Genomic DNA, 8,188 nt, shown 5'->3' with positions numbered 1-8,188 from the left:
TATCCTTTATTTATATATATCATCTATACCTTTGTATAATTGGAATAAATCATTTGGTCATAGTATAATTTTTGGCTATTTTGTTGGATTCTAACATAATTGTCTAAGTATATTCATCAGTTAATTATTAAACAAAAATTGAAACAAAAACTAAACCTTTTGCTGTAATGTTTTAATCATATTTCTGTCAATTATTAGGATGTCTTCATAAGTTTCATTAGGCAGAGCTTTTTATTGTTATTTTTTATTTAGGTAATTGAAATCTTAATGACATTATCTATTGCTTTACCATGGTTGGTTGTACTCTGGCTCTTTTGTCTATTTAATGATAAATTTTATTTGCCTTAACAAATGTTATATAGAGATTAATATATTTAAGTTTTACACATCTTGAATAATTTTCAAGTATGTTTTGCTAAAAACTTGTTTGTAGCTCTAGATCTTCACATTTTGTTTTTGTGGAATTGTGTTAGTATATCCATAAAGTTATTATAAGTATTGCATTAGTAGTTATATCTTATTTCTGATTTTTAATCTTCCATTATTTCTCTTTATTTTGTATTAATTCATGGTTCTGAGAAATAATCAATTTGTTTGAAATTTTTAAAATATCAACTTTCAGTTTTACTTACCTTTTGAAATTTATTTTTCTTATCTTAGTGAAATCATGTTCTACATACTTTTAATTAACTTTATAGTTTTAAAATGATATAATGAGTAGGAGTTGCTTTAATTTTTGTTCCGTTTATTTATGAAAATAATGAATATATTTATGGATGAATAATTCTTTGATTTCTTCTGTGTATAGCTTTTTATGAATTGTCATGAAGTGTGTCTATTTCAATCAATATGTATTTCTTTAATTCCAAAGAGTTATATTTGGATTCGCTGTTTCATTCTTTATATATGGTGTTAGTAGATTATTTTTATAGAATTTGGATATAAATGCTCTCTATCAGTTAGTTAGAGAAACATGATAATGGTTCCCAACTCCTCCTCCATAGCTCATAACTCAAAGGAGATAGAAAAATTTCTTAGAGAAAATTGTCTTTTCATAAAAGTGGGCATTTTTCTTCTAAATCATACTTTTAAAATCCTGGCCTTATGCTGTTTTGTTAGTCTCATGCGTTTTCACCACTTGGATCCTGACCCTTCATCTTTCTTTTCCATATGGACGTTTAATCCAACACCCTGTAACCCATAACTCTACACTTTGCCACTTGTCATCCTCCTTTCTTTGCTTTCCTGGGAAACCACAAGTCATAGATGGAGTTATTTATCTTCATTTCGGATTATTCTGTATCTCTGATGCCTTGCGATTACCCATATATTAACCTTTACTCTTAATTATATATTCAAAAGAATATTTGTGAGATTTTATCCAACATGTTTAAACATTTTATATATATTTTCCTATAGTATAGGAATGCTATTGTCTTGTGTCTCAGTTGATCCTTGCACTATTATATCATGCCTGCACTTATTTCATCATAAAATTTCAATCTTACTTAGGTTTTGTAGTGTTTTATGCACACCTGAGTACAATAGTTAGCAGCATTATGCTATTAGTTTTATGGAAGACTATAGAATAGATTTTTAAGCATAAGATTTATTATATTAATGTATATATTTGTGTACAAATTTATGAAAAGTACACTTTCATTTTCTTTACTGAGATGTCTCCCACAAGAAGTTGAGTAACAATCAAGGAAAGAAATAAGCTCATTATGGTGCAATGTAAGTAAATTATAAAAGAAGCTGAATCATAAGTGAAATATTAAAAGTTAAATAAAATTAAAAGCATTCACAAATGTTTAGCAGCCACACCTTTTATTTAATTTCATTTATTGACTGCTATTTTATTTTACTTCTTAAGAATGCTGCAATTCTTTTGATTGAGTCACTGAAGGCTTTTTTTACTTGCTTATTTCTCAGTGTTTAAATAAATGGATTTAACATAGGTGAAACGGAATAAATGAGTAGTGAAATGGCTTTATTAATAGTCACTTCTTCTTTTGCTGTAGGATTCATATAAATGAACATACATGTGCCTTAGGTGATGGAAACTACAATCATGTGAGAAGAACAGGTGGAAAAGGCTTTTTTTCTTTGCTGGACAGATGGAAATCCTAAAATTGTTTTGATAATAGAAGTATAAGATAGAACTACACATATAAGGGTCAAAATAAGGGTCAGCACAGCACAGATTAAGACAGTTTGTTCCATGAGCCATGTGTCTGAACATGATATCTTCAGGAGGGGAGAAGCATCACAGAGAAAATGGTCAATAACATTTGAGTCACAGAATTTCAGATTCAGCCCCAAACTAAGTGGGGAGGTTATGACCAAGAGTCCAGCCAACCAGCAGGAGAACATAAGACTCCTGCAGACTCTGCTGCTCATGATGGTTACATAATGCAAGGGTTTTCAGATGGCCACATAGCGGTCATAGGACATGATGGCCAGCAGAAAAAATTCTGTTACTGCAAAGAGGTCAGTAAAAAACACTTGGATGACACAAGCATTATAGGTAATGACCTTGTCACCTGTTGCTATGTTATACAAGTACCTGGGAATACAGGCAGTGGTGAATGAGACCTCCAAGAAGGAGAAATTTTGTAAGAAAAAGTACATGGGTGTTTGAAGGCGGGGATCCACAAAAGTGAGTGTGATGATGGTCAGATTTCCAGTTGCACTCAGCATGTAGGTACAAAATAGAAAGATAAAAATCAGAACTTGCAGTTCAGGGTCATCTGTCAGTCCCAGAAGAATGAATGTTGTTACTGTAGAGTTTTTCATCACTGATGTCTTCTATCCAACCTGCATGCCTGGTAATTCAGAGAGATTATTGAATAGATCCTAATAACAAAATCTAGTTTAATCAGCTATGTACCTTCATTACATTTTCATATTATATTTTAATGATTTAGTTTTTTGTTTTATGTTTTTTTAAATTCTCGTTAGTTAACATAGAGTGTAATATTAGTTTCCAGAGTAGAATTTAGTGATTCATCACCTACATATGCTTATTCGTCACTTACATCACCTAGCGCTTACCACCAGAAGTGCCCTCCTTAATACCCATCACTCATCTAGCCCATCCCCCCATAAACCTCCCCTCCAGCAACCCTCAGTTTGCTCTCTGTAGTTAAGAGTCTATTTTATGGTTTGTCTCTCTCTCTCTTTACCCCATGTTCATCTGTTTGGTTTCTTAAATTCCACGTATGAGGAAATCATATGGTATTTGACTTTCTCTGATTTATTTCACTAGGATAATACACCCTAGCTCCATCCACGTCACTGCAAATGTAAAGATTTCATTCTTTTTGATGGCTGAGGAATATTCTAGTGTGTGTGTGTGTGTGTGTGTGTGTGTGTGTGTGTAATACATTGTATCTTCTATATCCATTCATTAGTCTATGGATATTTAGAGTCTTTCCATAATTTGGCTATTATTGATATGCTGCTGGAAACATCAGGGTGCCTTTGCCCCTTTGAATCAGTAGTTTTGTATCCCTTAGGTAAGTATATAGTAGTGCAATTGCTGGAGTGGTTGTTCTATTGGTACTGTTGTTCTGTTTTTAACTCTATGAGGAAACTCCATACTGTTTTGCAGAGCGGTTGCGCCAGTGTGCATATACTCTAAATCACAATATGGATGTGATTAGATTATATGCTGATGTGTGATTTCATGGATAGTAAAAACATAATTTGGCTCCCCCAAATTCCTTCCTGTTTGGAACTAAATTTAAAAAACCTACATCATTAAAGTTATGCTTTTAGTTAACAGTTTGGTCCTTATTCAAATGATAATACATGATATATAATTGGAATTCATTCTAGGGTCTTGACCAGAACTTGGAGTCTGTACTTTGGTTTTTTAATAAGATTTTTTTCTTTGTTTTTGTTTTTGTATAAATGTATTTTCTCCGATGAGCAATGCTAAATCTTCCTTTTACATTTCTCTATCATCTTTGTTTTCTTTCTACATTTCTCAATATGCAAGCTATTATGCAGAACATAGGATTTTAAACAGAATTTTCTTATATTTATGTTATTGAGACGCTTTCATAAATTAACTTAAAAATTATACACATGAGGGGCGCCTGGGTGACTCCATTGGTTCAGCGTCTGACTTCGCACAGGTCATGATCTCATGGTTTGTGAGTCAGAGACCTGCATCGGGCTCTGTGCTGGCATCTAGCTTGGAGCCTGGAGCCTGCTGCAGATTCCATGTCTCTCTGTCTATCTGACCCTCACCTGCTCATGCTGTCTCTCTCTCTCAGAAATAAATAAAACATTAAAAATTTAAAAAATTATACACATGATTTTTTATGTTATCTTTTTGCCTGTTTTGATTCCTTGTACCTATTCATTCCACTTCACTTCTGACCATATACTCTGTCATTGTTTTGTCCACAGTTCCAACAATTTTATGTCACATCTGTCACTTAATGAATACTACATTTCTGTTTTTGATAATGGATTTTTTTTCTTTCTAACCTATTGAATTTACTATCAGATATATCTACTTTTTTATTGAAGTCCTTACCAAAAATCTCTGCACAAGTCACATGCATTTCCATTTCTTTGTGGCTAAAACAGAAGTCATGATTTTTCACATGGTATGTACCATCCCCTCTTTTCCTGTGTGCCCACAAGTTCCATTTGTCAACGAGCATTCAGTGCCAGGTATTAAGTAAGCACTTCTTTTGTAGACTTTGTCCCACATTTCCCCAACTTAACTGGATACACTTAATTATCATTGATTTCCGGTTAAAGTAATACTAACCCTGGCAAACAATTCTTATGGCTATCTTAGCCTACACACCCACTCTTGAGCTCATATTACAAGCAAAGCTTGCCACTAGGTTAATGTCTAGTGGGAGAATATATTTGTTGGGATTGTCTTTCTTACTGTGATGGCAGTGACATCTAGCACAGTTCCACATATCTTGTCAATGTCCGAAGAATGTTTTCTGAATACATTTATTTATCCCAAATTTACTAGTACATACCGACAAAACTATTTCTTTCATACTTGGACTTTAATTGATATTGCTCTAGCGATTAATATGCTTATTAAATTTTCTATATCTCTGACTCTAACTAGAAATCTTCTTTTTTCTTTTATTTTTAAGGAAGACTATTTGTATTAAGTCACATTGTGAGGTGATCTTTAGAATTGTGACAAAAGTAATAACTGCCTTCTCTTTCTCCCTTGGTTTTTCAAAAAAGCAAATGTATTTTTATTGATAATATATTTCCATCATCATTGTTATCCATTAATGCAACGTTAAATCTAGAGACCATGATTTTCTTGTTGCTGAGTTTTGGTCAAAAGCTGCTCCACAGTAATTTTCTCAAGCATCGAGAAATCATGAGAAAAGTGGAGGCTTAAATGTTTTCAATTTTTAATGCTTATAATCTCACATCAGTAAATGAAAGCAATTCCATTTGGGAGCACAATTTATTTCTTTGTAAACAATTTTTCTTCACTTTTTAATAGAATCACGTCATTAAAGTTATACTTTTGCTTTTATTTTACAGTATGAGGTTGATTGTATAGCTGCCGTTATTTCTGGATATTTTATTCATACTGAGATAGAAGAGCCCCATCTGGAGGTTTGCCATTCCATACTGTTACATCCACAGGGTGTTGGTCACCAATCCAAGAAAGAAATGCTGACTTAGGCTCATGGGTTTGCCTAAAAACTAGAACCCTTCCAGAGAATCTGGGGACAGAGTCAGCAAATGTATAAGATTACACTCAGAAGTAGTGGAGAATGATGGCTGCAGTCTACCTACTTGTCTCTCATCCTTTCTCCTTATCTCTCAGGCTACATATAGATCACTATATACTCTTACTCAGTTCAACATGTTATGGGAAGTAATGCTCAAAACATTTTTTTTCTTGTAAGATATTACATAAAATTATAAGGTGGATTTCAGTAAACTAACTGAGAGCGATATATAACCAATTGATTTCAGTTTATCTTTCAATAAATATTTGAAGGAGGCAGAGATTTCTATGCAGTGATATTTCTGCAGCCAATATAGAATGATGAAGGGAGAAATACACACACACACACACACACACACACACACACAGGCTGGTGTTTTTATTTTACAATGTGAAGTTGATGGTTTAGCTGATGTTATTTCTGGATAGTTCTTATATCAGGAATATATATATATATATCTACCAATTTACTATTGAAATATCTTATATATATATTTGGAGCCTTTATAAAATATGTTATAACTCACATTTCTGATCTTAAAACAGGCCGGTGAAATCTTTTCTTCTCAGGGAAAAATATGGCCACATTTTCACAAAGGGAAATATTACTAATGTTGCAAAATTTATCATACTTACTTTTCTGTCAGACAATAATAATTACTTTAAGTTGTTTGAATATAGTAATTCTTAAAGGCAGTTAGATGAAATGGTAGGTTTGATGAAGATTTTCTTGTGAACGTCTTTTCAGTTTTGCTAATGCATCCACATTCATTCTCATGGGCTCTTCAAACATGTAGGAAAATCTCTGAGGTTGCTCTGTCCAACAAATTGGATTGATTTTCCCATGAAAGACCTAAGAAATAATGTCTTGTAATTTTAACATTTAAGAATTACAAAATTTAACATTTAAAAGGGGGAATGATCCTAATGGTAGTGCAATGCCAGAAACTCTCACCTCTTGTGAAAGGGTTGGTATTTCAATATCTCTGGACAGGGACAGATACCTTCTTGACCTTTTTTTTTTTTTTTTTTTTTTTTTTGGTTTGCTCTACCTGCAAATAAACGAATAACAAAACATCCTTGGTGATTTACCCTGAAAAGTCCCTGATGAGTCTTTGGAGTAATTTTATTTGGCAAAAACAAATAACCAGCAAGGACTGCTCTGGCTCCAGCGTCCTTGGAGACAAGGTTCTTTAGTTTAGTTTCTCATCTTCCTTAGTAGCTTTGTTGAAGGAAACTAAGAAAATAATAAATTGCACATATTTGCAGTGTACACTGTGGTAAGTTTTGTGAAAACATGAACCCAACCAAAACAGTGAACATGCCCATCACCCCTAAAAGCGTTCTTGCTTGTCTTTGAAATTCCTTGTGCCATCTCTTTCTGTTCCTCCAGGTCTCAGGCAACCACGGATAAGTTGTCTGTCACTGCAGATTAGTCTGATTTCTGGAGAAGTTTAAATAAATGCAATAATGTGAGATTGTCTCCCTCCGAGCAAATGAATATACTGAGAGTGAATTTAAGAATAATCCCTGTTTTTATGTGTGTTAATTGTTCATCCCTTTTTATTTCTGAGCAGTATTTCAATGTTGTTGGATCTATCAGGTCTTTCAGTTTGTGACTATTACCAATAAAGCTACTAGGAATAATTGTGTAATAGTAGATTAGTAGTATGGACATATACTTTCGAGTCTCTTGGGGAAATACCTTGGAATTAAGTGGGATGGTTGGTTGGTTTATAAGTTAAGCATGTATTTAACTTTTAAGGAATCTGTCAATCTTTTCTAATATTCCTTTAGCATTTTACATTCCCTTTATCTGTTTGAGAGTTCCAGTTCCTTCACATTAGCCAACCCTTAGTATGATGAGTCTTAAAATTTTTTTTAATGTTTATTATTATTTTTGAGAGAGAGAGAGAGACAGAGTATGAGTGGGGAGGGGCGGAGAGAGAAGGAGACACAGCATCAGAGGCAGGCTCCAGGCTCTGAGCTGTCAGCACAGAGCATGATGCGTGTCTTGAATCCATAAACTATGAGATCATGACCTGAACTGAAGTCAGACGCTTAACTGACTGAGCCACCCAGGTGCCCCAATGAGTCTTTAATTTTAACCATTCTAGTAGGTTTGTAGTTACATCCTACTGTTGTTTTGATTTTCATTCCTTAATTACATAAGATGTGCATTTTTTAATATGCTTTTTGACTTTTGCATGTCTTCTTAGGTGGGATATCTGTGTAGATTCTTTGCCCATTCTTAGATTGGGTTCTTTTCCTATTATGGAGTTGTAACAGTTCTTTATATATTCTGAATATAGTCTCCTATCAAATATATGATTTTTTAATATTTTCTTCCGTTGAATGGGTTTTCTAGTTTCTGAATGATGTCCTTTGAACAGCAAGAAAATTAAATTGGATGTTGTCAAATTGATTCATGCTTATATCGGTTGT

The 8,188-nt window shown here is 33.4% G+C and overlaps 1 pseudogene; it reads right to left on the bottom strand.

The window, feature by feature from the left end:
• Window positions 1-1,854: 1,854 nt before the first annotated feature.
• On the bottom strand, window positions 1,855-2,818 carry LOC120226266 (annotated as a pseudogene).
• Between the last annotated feature and the right edge of the window lie 5,370 nt (window positions 2,819-8,188).

Source organism: Hyaena hyaena, unplaced genomic scaffold, assembly GCF_003009895.1.
Source record: "Hyaena hyaena isolate Hyena2069 unplaced genomic scaffold, ASM300989v1 scaffold_1655, whole genome shotgun sequence".
NCBI classification, from domain to species: Eukaryota; Metazoa; Chordata; class Mammalia; order Carnivora; family Hyaenidae; genus Hyaena; species Hyaena hyaena.
Note: the sequence above shows the minus strand (reverse complement) of the source record. Positions and strands in the feature narration are given on the sequence as shown.